General features: G+C 40.2%; 1 long non-coding RNA gene across 1 annotated transcript in view; it reads right to left on the bottom strand.

Annotated features, from left to right (window-relative positions):
- LOC115293601 overlaps positions 1–10,941 on the bottom strand; it is an 18,543-nt gene extending 7,602 nt beyond the window's left edge. The window contains exons 1-2 of the long non-coding RNA XR_003909518.1: positions 10,875–10,941; positions 8,743–8,790 (exon numbers count right to left, since the gene is read on the bottom strand). This is a non-coding gene — a long non-coding RNA (uncharacterized LOC115293601). The remainder of the gene's footprint in view (positions 1–8,742; positions 8,791–10,874) is intronic.
- Positions 10,942–18,775: the final 7,834 nt, after the last annotated feature.

The raw sequence follows: 18,775 nt of genomic DNA, 5'->3' as shown, positions 1-18,775 counted from the left end.
TATATATAAACCACATCTTCTTGATCCATTCATCAGGTGATGGACATTTAGGCTCTTTCCATGATTTGGCTATTGTAGAAAGTGCTGCTATGAACATTGGGGTACATGTGCTCTATGCATCCACACTTCTGTATCCCTTGGGGAAATCCCTAGCAGTGCTATTGCTGGGTCATAGGGGAGTTCTATCAATAGTTTTTTGAGGAACCTCCACACTGTTATCCAGAGCGGCTGCACCAGTTTATGTTCCCACCAACAGTGTAGGAGGGTGTCTGTCTCTCCACACCCTCACCAGCATCTATAGTCTTTTGATTTGTTCATTTTAGCGAAAGAGTCAGATTCTTAACTGACTGAGCTACTCAGATACCACCCAAATAAATGCTTTTGAAAAGAGATGAGTTCAGTGTTTAAAATCCAGCTTGTCACTTAAGTATGTTTCACAGAGATTGGAGTTTGTCTAATTCAGGAAGGGAAGGTTTAGATGGCAAATTCAACTGTTTTATTTTTAGCAAATCAGCTTTTATCCACAAAAATACTGCTACATGTATAATGCTTGTTTAAAAGTACAGTGCAGCAAAGTAGGAAAAGTTCTTTCCATAAGAAAAGCAATAAATATATATGCATGGCAAACAAAAAGGTCACATAGTATATATGGATATAAAATGAAAGGTAAAATCCTCCCGCATAGAGATTTCACTTTGAAAAAGTAAATGAGTATATTGATCGAGTAACTTTCTAGAAATAAAATTGCTGGATCAAGGAATATGTGAATTTTCCCTAGCTTCTGCCTGGACTTTGTACCAAGTGAGAGCCCTACTACCAGGGTGTAAGAGAGCCTATTTCTCCACACTCTTGACCATGTCGTGTGTTATTAAACATTTTTATCTTTGCCAATCTGAAATGACATCTTATTTTTCTGTCTTATCTATGTGTAAATTGAGTATCTTTTCATGTTTACAAGCCACTTGTTTCTTTTTTATTTTAATAAACTGAAAGGTCTTAACTTTCTCCTTTTCCTTTGCCTCATCTTCATGTCTTGATTTTTAAGAGCTTTCTTAAATATATTAAAAAACTACTTTTATCATATGTGTTGAAAATATTTACCCCAGTTTGTTCTAGTTTCTGCCATGCAAAAAGTTTAAATTTTTATGGATTTAAATTTATCATTTATTTCCTGTCTGGCCTTTGTGTTCAGTATCTTGCTGAAAAAGGACTTCACCATTCTAAGATTTTCTTCTCTTGTTTTCTTCTGGTACTTAATGGTTTCATTCTACAAAATATGTAAATATTTAAATCTTTGAGTTGTCTAGTGAAAAGAATGAGACAGCCTTATTCCCCCCCAAATGTGGTTAGTTACTTCAGAAACACTTATTTGAATAACTGGTATTTTCTTCTCCCGTTTGAAAAATCTTCCTTTATTATATACTAAATATCTATATGAGTCTTCTTGGATAGGTAAGCTTATTTCTAGACTCTGCCATTTACTGTTTTATCCATTCATGCCAGAATACATATTAATGGCTGTAGTTTTTAATTTTAATGTACTTTAATTTTTTAAATTTATAATAATTTATTGTCAAATTGATTTCCATGTAGCAGCCAGTGCTTCTCCCCACAAGTGCCCTCCTCCATGACCATCACCCCCTCCCCTCTCCCCCTCCCCCTTCAGTCCTCGCTTCATTCTCAGTATTCCGTAGTCTCTCATGATTTGTGTCCCTCTCCTCCCCCCGCCAACCATGGTCCTCTGTTAGGTTTTTCCTGTTAGACCTATCAGTGAAAACATATGGTACCTGTCCTTCTCCGCCTGACTAATTTCACTTAGCATGACACCCTCGAGGTCCATTCACTTTGCTACAAATGGCCAGATTTCATTCTTACTCATTGCCATGTAGTACTCCATTGTATATATATATACCACATCTTCTTGATCCATTCATCAGGTGACCATCACCTGATGAATTTTAATGTACTTTCAAACCAGCTTGTCAAGTTCTGAAAAATAGAGCTCAAATGAGCAAAAGAGATAGAGAAAGAAACCTTAGTATTGTGGTCAAGATCACTTTTTTTAAAAATCAATTTAGAGTGAATTAATATCCCTATGGTATTAAATTTTTCACTCAAGCTGCCAGTATGGTTTCTATTTACTCAAGTTTTCCTTATAGAATGTGTTTGTTTTCTGTACATATATTAAGCATATTTTGCTAAACTTATTTCAGATATTTTACATTTTTATTTTTATAAATGAGCTACATCTACTCTTTTGGACTATAAATGGGTATTCTTGTGGCAAGTTAGATTCACTATTTATTAACAATTTTTATGGCTACTGAAGCCTATCAAATGAATTTTTGGCATCTTTACAAAAATGGTCGAGTGGTTTTTTTTTCTTTCACCTATTATTATGGTGAATTCTATTAATAGATTTACTCTTGTTAAACCATCCTTGCATTGCTCGCATAGAGTAGAATATATTATACTGTAAATGTCCTACTTGGTTCTATTTGCTGATGTTTTAGTTGAGAGAAGTCTCCAGTTTTCAGAACAGACAAAAGCTGCCATATCTGTTTTATTTTCTGCTTTATACCAACCACATAATACCAAGCTCTATGCATGAAGCAGAAAAAATTCTCAACAAATATTTGTGAAAAGTAGGGTGGTTCTGTGAGTCACTTGATTTAATTCTCTATTAACTCTTCTGGTCTGTTCTAGAAAGAGAGTCCATGACTAAGAACAGCATAAAGGTCAACGGGTTGGTCATGTGAGGACGCATCCAGGTCCCTTGAAAAATTCTTTTTGTGTTCACATGATTTTTTTGATTACTCATAACCTTTTTGGGTCCGTTCTTCCCTGTTTTGACTAGACATGTTTTCCATCTTGAGCAACCTTCCAGACATCAGCAAAGACATCTCTGACACAAGCCTAAGTTTTCAGAACAAGCTGTTTTGCATTACTATGAGGCATGGCTAGGGTGTCTCACCAAACCCATGTGAAGCTGAAAGCAGAGCTTGAGCCTGACCTGGCAGATGTCTGTGTTGGCTCCATGGCCACAACTTAATTGGCATAGCTAAATTACCTGGCCAGGGTTCCAAGCAGTGGCCCAGGGCCCCACCAATGTAATTCCTTAGGCGCCTTTCTTTCACTCATCCACTAGCTTGCAGCAATGGCAAATGAAATCCTGTCCTTTTGTGGCTCTATGAGCATTGCCATGAACCTGTCTGAAGAGCTCAATGGTCTGGGTGTGCAGACCAATTCTGTAAATAAAGACATATGTGAAAACCATAAGAGCAGAAGAAAGATAAGAACAAAGGTTCCTTTGTATCATAATAGCTGTGATGATGATGCTACAGATGAGCATTGACTAATTATGACCAATCTCACCTGCACTCAATCAGATACTCTCTCAGTTTCTTGTCTACCATTGTGTTTCTTTTCCAAACTTTACACATGGCATCTGTCTTATGTTCACAAAATTGACTCAAAAGCATCCAAAACTTCCCTATGTCTCCATTTTTCTTTTCCTCATATCCCATACTTGTATCTAACTGGCCTCTTTTGGTGTTCCTATGGCCAGTTATAACAACTCTTTGATTTCAGGCAATACCCGTGAAAGTTGTACCCAAGCATTTAATTACACTGATTGTCCAGTTGACAGTTCTATTTCCAATCTGATTTACTATTTGTGGTTTAATAAATGACATCTTTAAGGAAATCAGATCAAACACTAGCTTATTGGCTCTTACATCATCAACTCTCTCATAGCTAGTAAAGAGTCAGTTCATAGTGCTCACTAAATGAATAGGTTATTTGATAGCCTATTTCCATGCTAATTTTCCTTCTTGGATAGAGAACCACATGAATTCTAGGACGAGTACCTTTATAATCTAGAATATTCTGAAGTGCAACTGTGTCGACATCCATTTGTGGATTTGAGAGTCTATGCCCTTATCTATAAAGGTCAAAGTGAAATGCATGATTGAATTGGTTATTGGGATAATTAAAGCCACAAATGACCCTTAACAAGGAGTATCCTGATAAACTGGTGAATTCAGAGACAAAGTTATTTGGTATTTAAAACTATACTTTTGGACAAGAATTATCTACTTTGTTTCTGTGGATCATGCTAGCCAAAAGGTTCCCAAATTTTGCCTTCACTTTGTGGTACAGACTTGGCATGGGACTACTTAGTATACTTTCCCTAAAATATTCATTTTAAGCAAGAACTGCAACCAGCAGATGATCCCTATTGAACCGCTCCTGCTGCAAAGATGAGGTTGTGCTGTACAGTGCCAACTCTCACTTTTTCCATATTACATAATTCTCTGTTCCCCAGAATTTCCATGTTGCCATCGTATAAGTGGAACCAGGAGTGTGGTTTGGTTAATGCTTCATATTGATATTGATGGACTACAAATAGCAGGTTCAGTATTCAGTATGGGTACCACTTGCACAAATGAAGCTCCATCACTGACTGGATTACTGTTGCCTTATTCCTGATGTTTCCCAGTCATATTTAGTGGCTTCAGCTTACTCTGATGAAGCTTCTGATCAAAAGTAATGTTGTGCTGTTCTTCCCCCTTATAGTCTGAAGTTTCATCACAAAACCAGTGCCATAAACAAATCCAAAAGTCCTTATTTAATAATTCTATTGTCAGTGAATCTGGTACCAGACAGCTTAACATAGAGTCACTGATGAAGAATGAGAGACCATTTGCTCATCATCCTCAATATGTAGATGCAGTATGAAAATGTACTAGGTGCCATATTTTTTGCCATCAATTTCCTTTTATAATTTTCATAAAAGTTAAGTTTCCTTAAAAACAGTTAACTTGCTTACTTTGTGCTAAGCACTTAATATATATTATCCTTTTTAATCATCACAACAGTATAAAGGAAACTATTCATATTATCTCCATTTTTAGGTAGGAAAGCTGAAATTTAGTGAGAATTTGCTGTTGAGACAAAACCACAAATGTAGTTAAGTAACAGAGCTGTGGATCAAATGCAGATTTACTAGACTGTAACACATGTGTACATTAGACTGCCTTGAAAGGTTAAGAACCAATGACACAAATAATATACTTATTTCTAAAAAATACATCCTTTTTCACAAATCAAAATAATTATCAAAATAACCAGCTTTCCAAATTTTCTTTTTTTAATAGTTTATTGTCAGATTGGTTTCCGTATAACACCCAATGCTTCTCCCCACAAGTGCCCCCCACCATGATCATCACCCTGAATGACCACTCACAGAGGCAAAACATGAGACGTATCAGGTCTCTGAGTAAACCAGAAGCAGATGATGGACTCTGGTGCTATAATGAACACCTCAAAAGAAAATCAAAGAAAATGACCTAATGGGGGGATTCAATGTTATTTAATAATAGAGTAATATTACTGAGTGTTTATAATGTACCTAATCATAAAAAACAGCCTTCTTTGACATAGCTACCAGGTTATCCACATTTCAGTTCAATTAACTGGAATTCTACTTGAACAAAAACTCAGCAGCTTTTTCTAAGTTATGCTGTTAGGAGGCAATGAGATGGAAATTTAAACCTCGGGTTGTCCAACTCAAAGGATAGTCCTTGGGTTTATTTTTTATTATTATTTACACATAAGAAAAGAAAAACTACTGGTAGGACACTTGAACATTGGACAAACAGGGAACCTTCTTAACACTCTTGAGTTACCTGTGTAGCCACCAAGTGTTGCTAATATTCAAGAAATTATAATCATGACCATAGGGGTTAACATAGGCCGGATGTTTTACTATCTGGTTACCAGACCCACTGTTAAGCACTTGGCATATATTCTCATTGTCTTGGAGTCTCACAGCCACCTGGGCTGCTTGTACCAATAATATCCCCCATTTTATAGCTGAGGAACATTAAATTGCCCCAGGACACATGCAGTTGGCTTAGCAACAAAATAAGTCAAGTTTAAACCCCAGCTTTCAACTTTGACACTTACTGGTTCTGAGTGCTAGCAGATCTACAGCATGCCCTCAGTCTCCCCAAGGAGGTGTGAGAATACTTTTGGCTCTTTCTACTATTGAAAAGATACATCTCTCTGAAGAATACTTTAGTCTGTGTGGACCCACCTTGGTGCTGGGCACAATTTTGGAAGAGAGAGAGAGAGAGGTTGAGAGAGAGAGTGTGCCTCTGTGGATAGGCAGCAGAGAGAGGAGCAGCCCACAGTTGTTCTCATTAACCAAGGAGGGATGAATTCCCATTGGGCAGTGGGATAACTTTCTCCAAGGCCCCGAGATGAGAGAGACTAGGAGCCAGTGAGAAATAGGGAGTTTTACAGCCTGCTGTCTGCCCGACCCATCTACAAAATGCAAGTTGGCAGACACTCCCCTGATCCAGCTAAGTGGTGCCAAATACAATATCCAAACTGTGCAGCAACACTAGCTGAGCAAACTTAATGCTCTTGCAAACCATTACAGTTTAAAGTGGAATGAAAATTATCCTGGGAACACTTGCTCTGTTACCATGAAATCATCTGTGGTTGACTCACTGAAGGAGGCTTGAAGGTCCCAGAGTTACATGATCAAGATTTATGTTTCAATTTTTGTATCCCTGCTGACCTAAGGTGAGAGAACAGAGTGACAGTAGGTGACATTACAGGGGCCCAAGAGGCCCTTTGTTACGTAATTGGTTTGGGATGGGGTAGCCAAATAGCCAAGCTTATTAAAATTGTTTGATAGAAAGCCAGAAGTGGTTTCTGGGTGAGACCTAAGGAACTCCCTTATTAGTAAAGTGTATAAAGTTCAGTGCTGAGGTTTGGTAACATTTGTTTTGTTGCTCTAAGAATTGTTATGCTCATTTCTGGATTCTTATTTGTTCAAGACCAGTAGTTTCAAGGGAACTCTTTAGTTCATGGGAGCTTCTGAGAGATTCTTACAGGGCATCTTTGGGGACAGGGATGCAGGAATGGGGCTCTAGACAGGCCCCTGTTGCACCCACAACAGCAAGCCCCTTCTCTTCACTGTGTTTTATGAAATGGGGTCCTGTTGGGAAACACCTCTTATTATACCAGTACCCTGGTTTTCTTCTAGAAATCTACCATCCTCTGTCCATATGTCTTGGGTGATTGGACTTCTCTACCAGATGCAGACACAGGGATGTATAAGACTCGGGCTTAACCAATCAGAGTCTCTGATTCACCTCATCTGACAGGTAGTCCAAGAAGGGGCACTAATCTGTAACCTAGGTATGGTGCTATTTATGCTTAGAATGGTGCCTGGCAGGCAGTATACATTTTATAAAACATGAGCTATTGTTTGTGAACCTGGGAGCACAATCTATTGCTCAGTTTTATTAGATCCTAATTTTCCACTTAACGGCCACCCTAAATGCCCTCTATAACTCCCCTCTCTCAAACAAAGACAGCAGCATTTCCTCCTTCTCAAGCTGATTATGTCTCCACCCACTGAAACTCCTATCCAGTTTTCTTGCCTTTCTCCTCTTCTCCTTATTCCCATTCTTTTGCATTAGGGACCTGGTGAAAGCTTGCCTTCTGCTGGACATTACAATACCGCATTGCCCAGTATGATGGACCTCCATCGTTTTGAGGCCCCCTCTGCCTCAAGATAAAATATTCCTTTTGTGGCATCATCTTGCAAGTATAACCAGTTAGGTACAGTACCCACTTCCCTGGCCAAAATTCCAACTCTTTCCAGCATTTTCTTCCCTTCAGTTCACTTCAGTTTTGCCCTCTGCACATTTTCCAAAGCTCCTCCCTCGATCTTTTTATCCCTTAGTTGATGGCCATTAGGATTTCCCTGCCTCACAGAGGCTTACAAGGCAGAGAAAAGCAGAAACCCTTTAAAAAAAGGAGGGGGGGCTCCCTGTGTATTGTAAAAGTTGCAGCTCTCTGGGGATATGATGCTTAACATCCTGAAAACAGAAGAAGGGGGTAGACAAGGAATGCCTTTGAAGATAAGACAATTAAAAGGAGACATGTCTTTGAGCCTGGGAAGGGGAAAGCCAGATAGCCATTCAAGAGCCAGAATCCACTGTCACTTATAGGCCCCACCCCAAGGAGGTGGTAGGATGTAGAAGGGGTGAACTACCTGGCACCCCTGTGGAGGTGACCCTGGGCAAAGGTTCTCCAGCACTGGCAGAATTCTCACACCAAGAGTGGAGCAAGACAGTGGAGAGACTTATAGGACTTTAATAGAACTCCAAGCCTGGATGGTATGAATGTCAGCAGCAACCATGATGAATTAATTGGTGACAGGGCATGAATTTAGCCTCTTGTGTTACCCAAGGAGGGGAGGGCCCCAACATTGACTGACGTTAGCCTTCCTGACATGCTGACTGGTAGGAGCCAGACTTTAATTAAAATAAGACACAGGAAAGAGATGCGGCCTCTCACACAGCTTGTACACTGAAGTGTGCACTAGGGATTGATACCCACATGTTGGCACCTGCAGCTTAGTGCGAGGTACCAATATGTGTGCACATTTCAGCAAAGGTCTGCTTCAGAGAAGGGGCCGACCAGGAGTGTGGATACACAGTGCCTGTCTAAGGTAAGACATCTTCATTGGAGGTCCCAGGATTAGCCTTCAGTGTGTGTAGGAGTGCCAGTAGCCAAAATACATCCTTTTGGGGGGAAAAATCACTTCCCTACCCCCAGAATACTCACCCAACATCATCCATCTGGAATTCTATGAAGCCAAACCCACCAATCAATGTCAAAATCAGATGAGAGGAAACTTTCTGAAGAAACACCCACCTGCCCTCTCATGTCATAGGTGAAAAATGGCTGGCTGTGTTTTCTTTGCTTGTGAACGGGCAAGGAAAAAAAAAAAGGCAGATCATGATGCTTAGTCTCAAGTATCCTCATTTCCAGATGCCTTTATAGTTCCCAAGTTGTCCCATCAAACTGAGTTACAACGCTATTAAAATGCCACACTCAATATTTTTTTTGTCTAATCCCCTAATACGCCAATCCCTGGCTGTCAGCAGACACATCAGGAAACTCCCCTGCCCAGAGGACTTGGTTTGGGTTTGTTTTGGCCAGGGAAAGAAAGCACTGAAGAGAAGGGGAGAGAAGCAGACAGAGCAGCAGGCAGTGGGGAATCACAGGCCTTAATCACTCTGGCGGGCTCCTCAGTGACTGGCCCTTGGGGTCGCTGACAGGCAGGTGGGTGGGGCGGATGAAGTACCATTTTGAAGGAGAGATGTGGCCAGACTGAGAGCGCCTATCAGCCACCAAGGGGAGGAAATGAAACCTGGGAGTCATTCTCAGCTTCTCAGCAAGAAGAGGGGGAAGGTGGCCCTGGGGTGACTCAACCCAGCAGATCCTGCCCAAGGGCAATTATGGAATGCAAATATTTATAAGTCCTGTGGTTGTCTAATGTTCTTCAGAACCCTAACACACACTCTGAGTCCCCAAACCAAGATGAATGAGTTCTGCTTCTTAAATGCCCTGACCATCAAGAATAAAAGGAAAGAAACTGTTAGATAAGGGTCATTTTCTCCATCTTGTGACTATAAATCTGTGTAAACAGGCATTATTTTCTGGTCCTAGTTTCTTCCTAATGGAGGCAGGTGACTTTATATACAGGGAGTTATCAGAGTTCTGGTGACTCTACTCTGCCTACTGTTTATGTTAGGAAGGGATTTGAAGAGGAGCAAGAGGAGGAAGGGAAAAGGAGTAGACATTTCTTTTTTTATTTTTTTATTTTTTGAGTTTTGATTTCTCATCTTTATTTTTTATTTATTTTTTAATAGTTTATTGTCAAATTGGTTTCCTTATAACACCCAGTGCTTCTCCCCACAAGTGCCCCCCACCATGACCATCACCCCCGCCCTTCCTCCCCCTTCCCCTTCAGTCCATGGTTTGTTTTCAGTATTCGGTAGTCTCCCTTGATCTGTGTCCCTCACTCTCCCCTGCTCTCTTTCCCCCTTCCTCTCCCCATGGTCCCTTGCCAGGTCTCTCCTGTTAGACCTATGAATGCAAACATATTAAATGTGTGTTTCTTTTGAGAGAGAGAGAGAGAGTTGGGGAGGTGCAGAGAGAGCGGGAGAGAGAATCCCAAGCAGGCTCCATCCTGTCAGCTCAAAGCATGATGCAGGGCTCGATTTTATGAATCATGAGATCATGACATGAGCTGAAATCAAGAGCCGGATGCCTAACCAATTGAATCTCCCAGGGGCCCCAGGCATAGACATTTCTTCTGCATGTTGTCTCTCACTGCATACCTTCTCTAAAGGCAGAGAATACATTTCAGCCCTGTGCTTCTCCCACATGGTGCCTGGCCCTCTGCCTGACAAATGGGAGTAGGGTGGAGAAGGGTGCCTGGTGGGGTTAAAACAGAGGCCAGGTGGCGGTGCTCTGTGGGAAAATACAGCCAGCCTCCTTGATGTCACTGGCTTTCCTCTGAGCACCATGTTTCCTTTTTGTGAAAGGAAATATGGAATATTTTAAATATTTTTTAATATTTATTTTTGAGAGAGAGACTGAGCACAAACTGAAGAGGGCAGCAAGAGAGGGAGACACAGAACCTAAAGCAAACTCAAGGCTCTGAGCTGTTAGCACAGAGCCTAATGTGGGGCTTGAGCTCATGAACCATGAGATCATGACCTAAGTGGAAGTTGGATGCTTAAGCAACTGAGCCACCCAAGTGCCCCCAAGAAATACAGAATATTAAGAAGTCTGAATAATTAAGGATTTATCAAAAGAACAAATATTATCCATATTAGAGAGCATGTGGCTAAAAACTACAGGAATTAATAATGTCGCTAGCTGGTATTCTGAAATTACTAGGATATTTCTTTTCTGATCAAAGGGAAATGGAGAAGGAACTGAAAAACCACCCAGGAGTCTTGAGTAGGAAGCCTGAATGTGCAGCAGGAGCTTACCTGTTGTGTCCCCAAGTGGGGAGGAGATGAAATGAAAGCTGGGGAAAATATCTCCCTGGAACATCTGGCCACACAAAGGGAAAATATGACAAACTGTAGCTCCTTCAGAAGCTACCAATACAAAAATATTAAATGCTGTGAGTAACTGAAATCCCTTCCCAAGCTCATTGACAAGGTGAAGAATGGGTGATTGTCTGTCATATGCTGTAATTGTAATAATTGCTTGTGGCAATTAGGCCACCACATCCTGTCCACCACATCTCCCCTAAGGTCTCAGACAGCAGTGCTGTCTTGCTAGCCTGACCTCTAACTTGCCTTGCATATTGATGCACTCAGACCCAGTACACATTTGAAACTATATAATCATAAAATAAGAGAAGTTGGGATAATTGAGAATCAGAGTCAGGAAAAGTTATATGAGCCGAGTCAGACTGCTTAAAAAAAGACAAAATCTCAGGATGGACAGCCAAGCAGTTAGCTGGCTTGATGGGATCCAAGGATAATGTTTGACTCAAGAAGTGGCTTAAGTATGGTCCTGGACCAACACCGTCAGCATCAGCTGGGAAATGGGATAGAAATGCAAATTAACAAGTCCCTTGGCCCCAGCTCCCCTCTGGATCATAAACTCTGAGGGTGGAGCTCACAGTGTGTGCTTCACCAAACCCTCCTCACCCCCAGCGATTTGGACACCAGCTGATGTCTGAGAATCAGTGGACCACACAACTGAGGAAGGAATACCACACAACTTCTCTTCCCTGAGAATGTGACCTTATGCGCTTCTGGGGACCTTGTTCTAGTGATCATTCTTGTGTTAATCAGACCAACACTTCTCTTTAGAAAGTGTCTTCAGAGACTAGGACCAGAGTGGATCTTGTTTATTCATTTGCTTCCTCCTTTGGACGGTTCTTTCCAAAAAGCCAAATCACGCATGTCTTTTATCAGGTTTTCAAACTCAAATTCAACCTCAGAGGACAAAGCTTTCACATTGAGGGTGTTCAAAAGAATGTGCTTAGGGTGATTATCTCAGACATGTTTGCTGTGATTTTGAGCTCATTGTGCCCCTGTCTTTTCTCACTATTTTTTTTATTATTTTTTTCTTTTTTCTTTTTTTAAATAGTTTATTGTCAAATTGGTTTCCATATAACACCCGGTGCTCTTCCCCACAAGTTCCCTCCTCCAACACCACCACTTTTTTTTCCCCCTCTCCCTCTCCCTCCCCCTTCAACCCTTGGTTCATTTTCAGTATTCAATAGTCTCTCAGGTTTTGCATCCCTCTCTCTCCCCAACCCTCTACTATTTTTTAAATATAGCACACATCTGGAACAGTCTGAGAATGTGGCTTTTCTAGATAGGATAAGGCCCAAGTACAGAAAAACAAAGGGTAAACTGATAGACCACAGGAGACAACAGATTGTAGGTCAGAGGCCATAAGCAACAAGAAATAGATGGATAAAGTTTCCAGGGCTGCTCAACTTGCATGATTTGGATTCAAAGGTATTTTGACAGTGATGGGTCATGAAACAGCTGCTGCATCCCAACAGAGATAAAGCAGTGCAGTGGGGGCAAAATACCACTGAGAGCTAATGGAGTAGTGTGGGGAGCAAGATATCACCCAGGCTAATTCTGCAAAATTCCACTCCAGCTTTCCCAGTTGGCCATTACAGTGTTTTCCAGTGAAATGTAACCTTGTGCATAAATAATGTATGGGAAATATTGAGACTGTAATGACCTAATGCATCCCATACCACGGGAGTGGGGCGGTATGGCTGGATTTAAACATAATTCAGAGATGTTTGCACAAAGCTTCCATTAAAGCAATCATAATTGCCAATTTTTTTCCTTATGTGGCTGCCCCTCTCCATTCTTGTAATAGTCTAAGTATCGAGAAGGGCAAAAAAAACAGGCACCTGCATGGCTCAGAAGGTTAAGCATCTGACTCTTTAACTTTGGCTCAGGTCATGATGTCACAGTTTATGAGTTTGAGTCCTGCATTGGGACTCTTGGGTTTCTGCCTTCCTCTCTCTCTGCCCTCCTCTGCCTGGTCTCCGTCTTTCTCAAAATAAATGAAAATAAAAACTTAAATAAAAGAAAGAAAAAGAAGAAAAAGAAGGACAAAGGAAGAGGTTTATGTTCTGATATTGATTAGAGGCTTTAATTAATTTCTTTGATAGTCCAAGATTTACACATTGACCAAAACTTCCAGTAATATAAATTATGTATAGCCCATGTCCCTGTTTCTCATTGTGGAATGTTCTTAGTAAATGTTATTCTAAATCAATTTCTTAGGGAAGTAGAATTTTTGCAAAAAGAAACAGCCCAAAAGCCATTGTTAACACCTCATTCTATTCCACCTTGAGTAACCTTGGCCAGGATTAGTAAAGAGAACAAATGCACAAATCTGCCTGTCTGAATGCTTAGATACTGAATTGGTAGGGAATGCATTCAGCTCAACAGATAGCAAACTGATATTCATTTAAACACATAAAGATATGTTTGTCTCTCATCTCCATTCACAGAAAAGCAATTTGCAGTTAGACGTTGCCTTCAAGGATTTAGATATTTCTTTCTCCACCATTTTTGGCTTTTGCCTTGTGGCTGCATGATAACTGTACCCCCAACATTGCATCTGTGTCTCAGGCAAAAGAAGAGACCATCCCAGCAAACTTCTGGTTACGCCTCATTGCCAGAACTGTCACATGGCCATATCTGGCTGGAAGGGAGACTAGAAAATCAGGGTTTTAGCATTGTAGACCTCTGAAGGAGAAATAGAAAATGGGTCAATGGATCTAGAGTATATTATTACAGACATCACAGTAAATAACAGAACTCTGGATTAATAGGTCCTAACATGTTTCAGCAAACATCATCAAGGGCTTTCTCAGGTTATAGGTTCCTATAAGCAACTAATCATGATACAATGTGAGACAGATTCAATGCCAGGTGTGTAATTAGAGCCTTGTGTTTTGCTAGAAGGATGCAGGGAAGTGCCAGTGCTTGTCAGGCTGTAATGGGAGTTTATTAAAATTCAGTGGGTCCAGGGTAGGACCTGAGATTCTGCATTTACAGCAGGCTCTGAGGAGACACCAGTGCAGGTCACATTTAAGCAGGGTCTAACATAAGTAGGAATTCACCAAGTGGTGAAAGAGAAGTGGGCACTTAAGACTAGGGAATGGTGTGCAAAATGCATGTGCACACCCTCATTTATGCAGTCGTTTGCCATACTATATGTACACGTGTGTATGTATACATATATACACATATACACATACATATATATATACACATTACATAGGTAAGTAGTTTGAAGACACATATAATAAGTAAATATTATATATTTAACCAACTATTCCACATAGTCGTGGTGAGTAAGTGTTCAGGCAAATTCTGAGCTATTGAAGCACCTTACCACACTCTTCTGATTCAGTACATTGTTTTCTTGTTTGTTTCTGTGACCTTTCCTTTAGTCATTCATGTTGTAATCTGTGAAGCAGGTTTGGCGCATTATGACTGTTGAAAGACTTGCAGTATTATTAGTCCTGAAGCTGTCCAAGCAAACAAAGAAAGGGTACCAAGTAAGATCTTAAAAGGTGAGCTCCACTTCTTGAGTCACATTAAGAACTGGTCAAGGGGACAAACTATATAGATCATCTCTTAAATGTTATAAAACTAATCATATATAACTGTAGCTTGGGATGATTGACCAAAAATTGTGTGACCCATGGCCTAGTAGAAACTATGACCAGAGGGATGTCATGACTTCAAAGGATTTGAGGAAATCTGAGGCGTCAGTGCCAGTTCATGGTGACAGACATACCTGTCTGGGGAAGACCATGCTGAAATGACCCTGTGTGCAGTCAGTTCAAGTATCATTTCCATTTTCAGAAGCTCATCCCTCACACTAAATGAGGAATGCTATTACGGGGCACATTTAGAGACTAGCAAGTACTCTGGTGTTTTGAAGTACAGGACAAGAGCGGAAGAGTGGTAGTAGATGAGGTTATTCTCATGCCAAAATTAGATCCTCTTAGCCATGCTGAGTTCCATCCTGCCCTACAGGCTAGGGGGAACCATCAGAGTTCTTAGACAATGGAAAATCAAAGTCACATTTGAGCTTTAGAGGGATAACTTCATTGACTATTCAGTGGGTAGATGTGGGGAAAGTAGAGCAGCTACTCTATTAGGAGTTAGGGAAGAAGTACCAGGAAAGATGAGACCCTGAACCTGAGCAGTGACCATAGCAAGTGAGAAAAGGAACAAGATACAATAGTCAGGTCAAAGGTAGGCTCAATAGCCCAGACTAAACTTTAAGGTGTGGGGCTTAGGGAAAAAGAGAAAGATGACTTTGAGACCAGAGTAGCACTGTGTACTTGCATAATGTATTTTTTTTGTTTGTTTACATTTGAAGTCTTGCAGTCGTTCACAGTCCCTTTATACCCATCTGCCTTATTCCTGGCCACGTGCCCAGACTGAAAACTTTTGAAATGGAACACGAGAGGTTTTGGCTTGGCCAACAGGATGAATGTTAGTGCCTCTAACTGAGAGAGTTAATACAGATCAGGAGCTGGACTGTAGACTAGAGGTAATTCAGTCTATAGCCTTACAAATAAAGAGGAGAGAATGGTTTGGCACTCATAGATTGAGGACTAGCCTGAACCTTGATTCACTTTTTCTGTGACCCTGAGCCAGTACCTTTGGCCTTCCAGTAGCTATAAAGCAGAAGAAAACATCCACCACCCTGTGAATAGCTCCCCAAAGCCACTAGGCTCAAAACACTTACTCTGGCCAGTACACATTAATCAGTGTCCTCCCTCCCTCCATGCAGGCATCTTTACAAGCCTTCATTTCCCTGCACACTCAGCTCTCTAGACTCAAAAAATATGTGTTGATAACCTGACTCAGGGTGCTTCCCCTGAGCCATGTTGCCCTGTGGAATCAAAACTGAGAGGGGGAAAAAATAAGTCAGTGTCTCAAATTTCTCTGGGATCCACCATCCAATTCCCTAGTATGCAAGAATTTTTAGAAAAAGTTCAGTGTTTATTTTCATGGTTGCACTATAGACCTCTGGAAATACCACAGATAACCACAGCACCAATAATTACTTAATTTATTACATTTGTACATGCAGATGGAAAGAAACCAATCTTGGCATAAAGACAACTATAAACAAATGTAAATTACAAATGAGACAGTCAAATTGGAAATGGAAGTCAAAAAGATTCAAAATCTACCTTATTTTTTTTCCATTCCCACGCAGCATTGTTATAAAATCTTTTTATTTTTTATTTCCACTAATATGAAGTCCCTCTTCAGTTAATGAGCTTTTCTTTTTTTTTCCTTATGTATTCAATTAAAAAAAAAACAGGCATGGTTCTAGGCTCTGGGGATGCAAAGATCAAATAAGATCCTGTCGCTAGTCACATTATTATTTAATCCTGTGCCTTGGGCAAAGTTCAGTTGTAAAAAAAATTTGATGAGTAAATGGACTAATTTAACCTATTAAATGCCTCAAACTCTTTTTTGAACAGTGAGGGGTGGGGAGAGTTTATTCTTTTTAATGAGGAATTGTGAATAAACAATACTGAAGATGGAAAAAGACTCAAATTCTATACTTTATATCTTTTGGATTATTCCTTTCGTCCCGGATTATCTCAAATATGTGTTTATTTCCTCATGTTGGAGGATCTTGATTCTGTCAAATGTCTAAATTTAAATATCTAAACTAGAAGCCAAGAGGTAGGCGTTCTTTTCCTTCCAAGGGGCACAGCTATTGTTTCCCTCTACCTGCTAACGAGTAGCCTCAGTAGATTTAGCTAAATTTATGGGCTTCTATTGAAATGAGAGCGGTGAAATCACTGTTTCCAGCTTCCTGAGACTCTAAACCTGGTTCATGTGACTATTCTCACTTAGATCAATGCAAAAACCATCCAACTGGTGTCTATACATCTTTTCTTGCCTCATCCATTCCATTCTCCACACTATGAGCAAAGTTGTCTTTTGAAAGCACAAACTAATTATATTGACCCAGTGCCTGAAATATCCCCATTGCTTTCAGGATAAATACACGAATATGTAATATGGTCTTACACCCAAAAAGATAAACCCATCCCCATGCATCCAGACTCAGCTTGTACCACACTTCTTTTCCCCTGTCATTGGCTGTTAGCGCCCCACATATCTCTGTTTGAAGCAATCGTCATTGGTGTAATTTTTGTTATTTTTAAATTATTTGATGACTTGATAGTCAACAGCAAGAGGGGAGTGACTTTCTCTTATGGCTCCTAGTTATATCCCTACTGGCTAGCTTCAGAGCCTCACACATGAAAGGCATTTAATATATATCCATGGTGGGGCACATGGGGGACTCAGTTGGTTAAGTGTCCAGCTCTTACTTCGGCTCAAGTCATGATCTCATGGTTCGTGAGTTCAAGCCTTGCATTGGGCTCCATGCTGACAGTGCAGGGCCTGAATGGGATCCTGTCTCTCTCCCTGTCTCTCTTTCCCTCCCTACTTTTGCTCTCTCTCTCTCAAAATAAATCAATGAATTTTAGAAAATAGTATATATCCATTGCATAAGTGAAAGAATACATGACCGAATGATCAATTGTTAATTTAATCACCTGGTATTGATTTTAGTCAGAAAATTTATTTCAGGGATGAAAACTCTCTTTTGTTTAATTGTACAGTAGATATTACATTCTAAGTATCTCAAGGCCTCGAGGCTGGATAATCAAAGTGGTCAATTAAAGGATGTGTGTTTCTCCCATTCCAGAAGAATGGAGGGAGAGACAAAATATACTTGTGATCTACTATCTCTGAAATTGTCTGTGACTGTCTGCATTTGAATGAATCTTTACCTCTCTAGAAAGAAAGTTTTGTCTGCTGAAATTATAAACCTTTTCTAGAGTAGATCATTTTACAAATCATGTTGTAGAAAACATTCTTGCTTGCTTCAATTGCATTTATGTATTGGCCCACCTTTCATAGTTCAATGCTTATGATACTAAACATTCTGCTATGAAGATGAGTAAGATACCCAGGAGGAAGTGATGAACTCTGAAACAATACATAGACTAAAGATTGTAATATAAATGTATGCAAGTCCTAAATGAGGAGAGACTGATATGATAGGAGAGTATAGAAACTTATTCTGATGTTTATATGGCCAGAAAATCAAAGAAGTTTATCATACTTGGCCAGATGCTCTTAACACTCAATGAAAAAGAATATCCTTTCTTTTGTGTGTCTAATTAAACATTGCATTCAATTATGGGGCTCAGTTGGGGAAGTGTCTGACTCTGGACTTTGGCTCAGGTCATAATCTCATGGTTTGTGAGTTCAAGCCCTGCAGCGGGTGTGGAGCCTGCTTAGAGTTCTTTCTCTCTCCCTCTCTCTCTGCCCCTCCCCTGCTAGCACCCACTCTTTCTCTCTCGAAATAAATAAATAAACTTGAAAAACAAAACAAAAAATGATTGTATCCTATTAAATTTTTCCCTGAATGAGAACTTGCTTTACTGTTGCTTCCTATGTAACTACTGTCGCTCTGAATGGTTTTCTTCATCTTTGATCTTTGACTCTTGTTACCAACTCTGTCTGTGGCCTTTTCCTTCAAGTAACCTTCCAATAATGAACCTTGCCTACTCTGACACTTCTGCCTCCTGGAACGTGCATAGAACCAGCGGGATGAACTCTTTACCTGTCCTCTTATCTGCCAGTCCCTTCAACCTGATTTGTATATGTTTGACATCTAGGTAGGGAAACAGACATGAGCACAAATCAACTGCAACACCAGCAAAATGAAACAGCATGGTGTGAGAAACCACGGAGCATGTAATTAAGAACATGGGATCTAGAATAAGAAGGCTTGAAATCCTTATTTCATCTCTTATTAGCTGGATGTCATG

The sequence above is a fragment of the Suricata suricatta genome, chromosome 6 (genome assembly GCF_006229205.1).
Source record: "Suricata suricatta isolate VVHF042 chromosome 6, meerkat_22Aug2017_6uvM2_HiC, whole genome shotgun sequence".
Taxonomy (NCBI): Eukaryota; Metazoa; Chordata; class Mammalia; order Carnivora; family Herpestidae; genus Suricata; species Suricata suricatta.
This window is presented reverse-complemented; position numbering and strand designations above follow the sequence as displayed.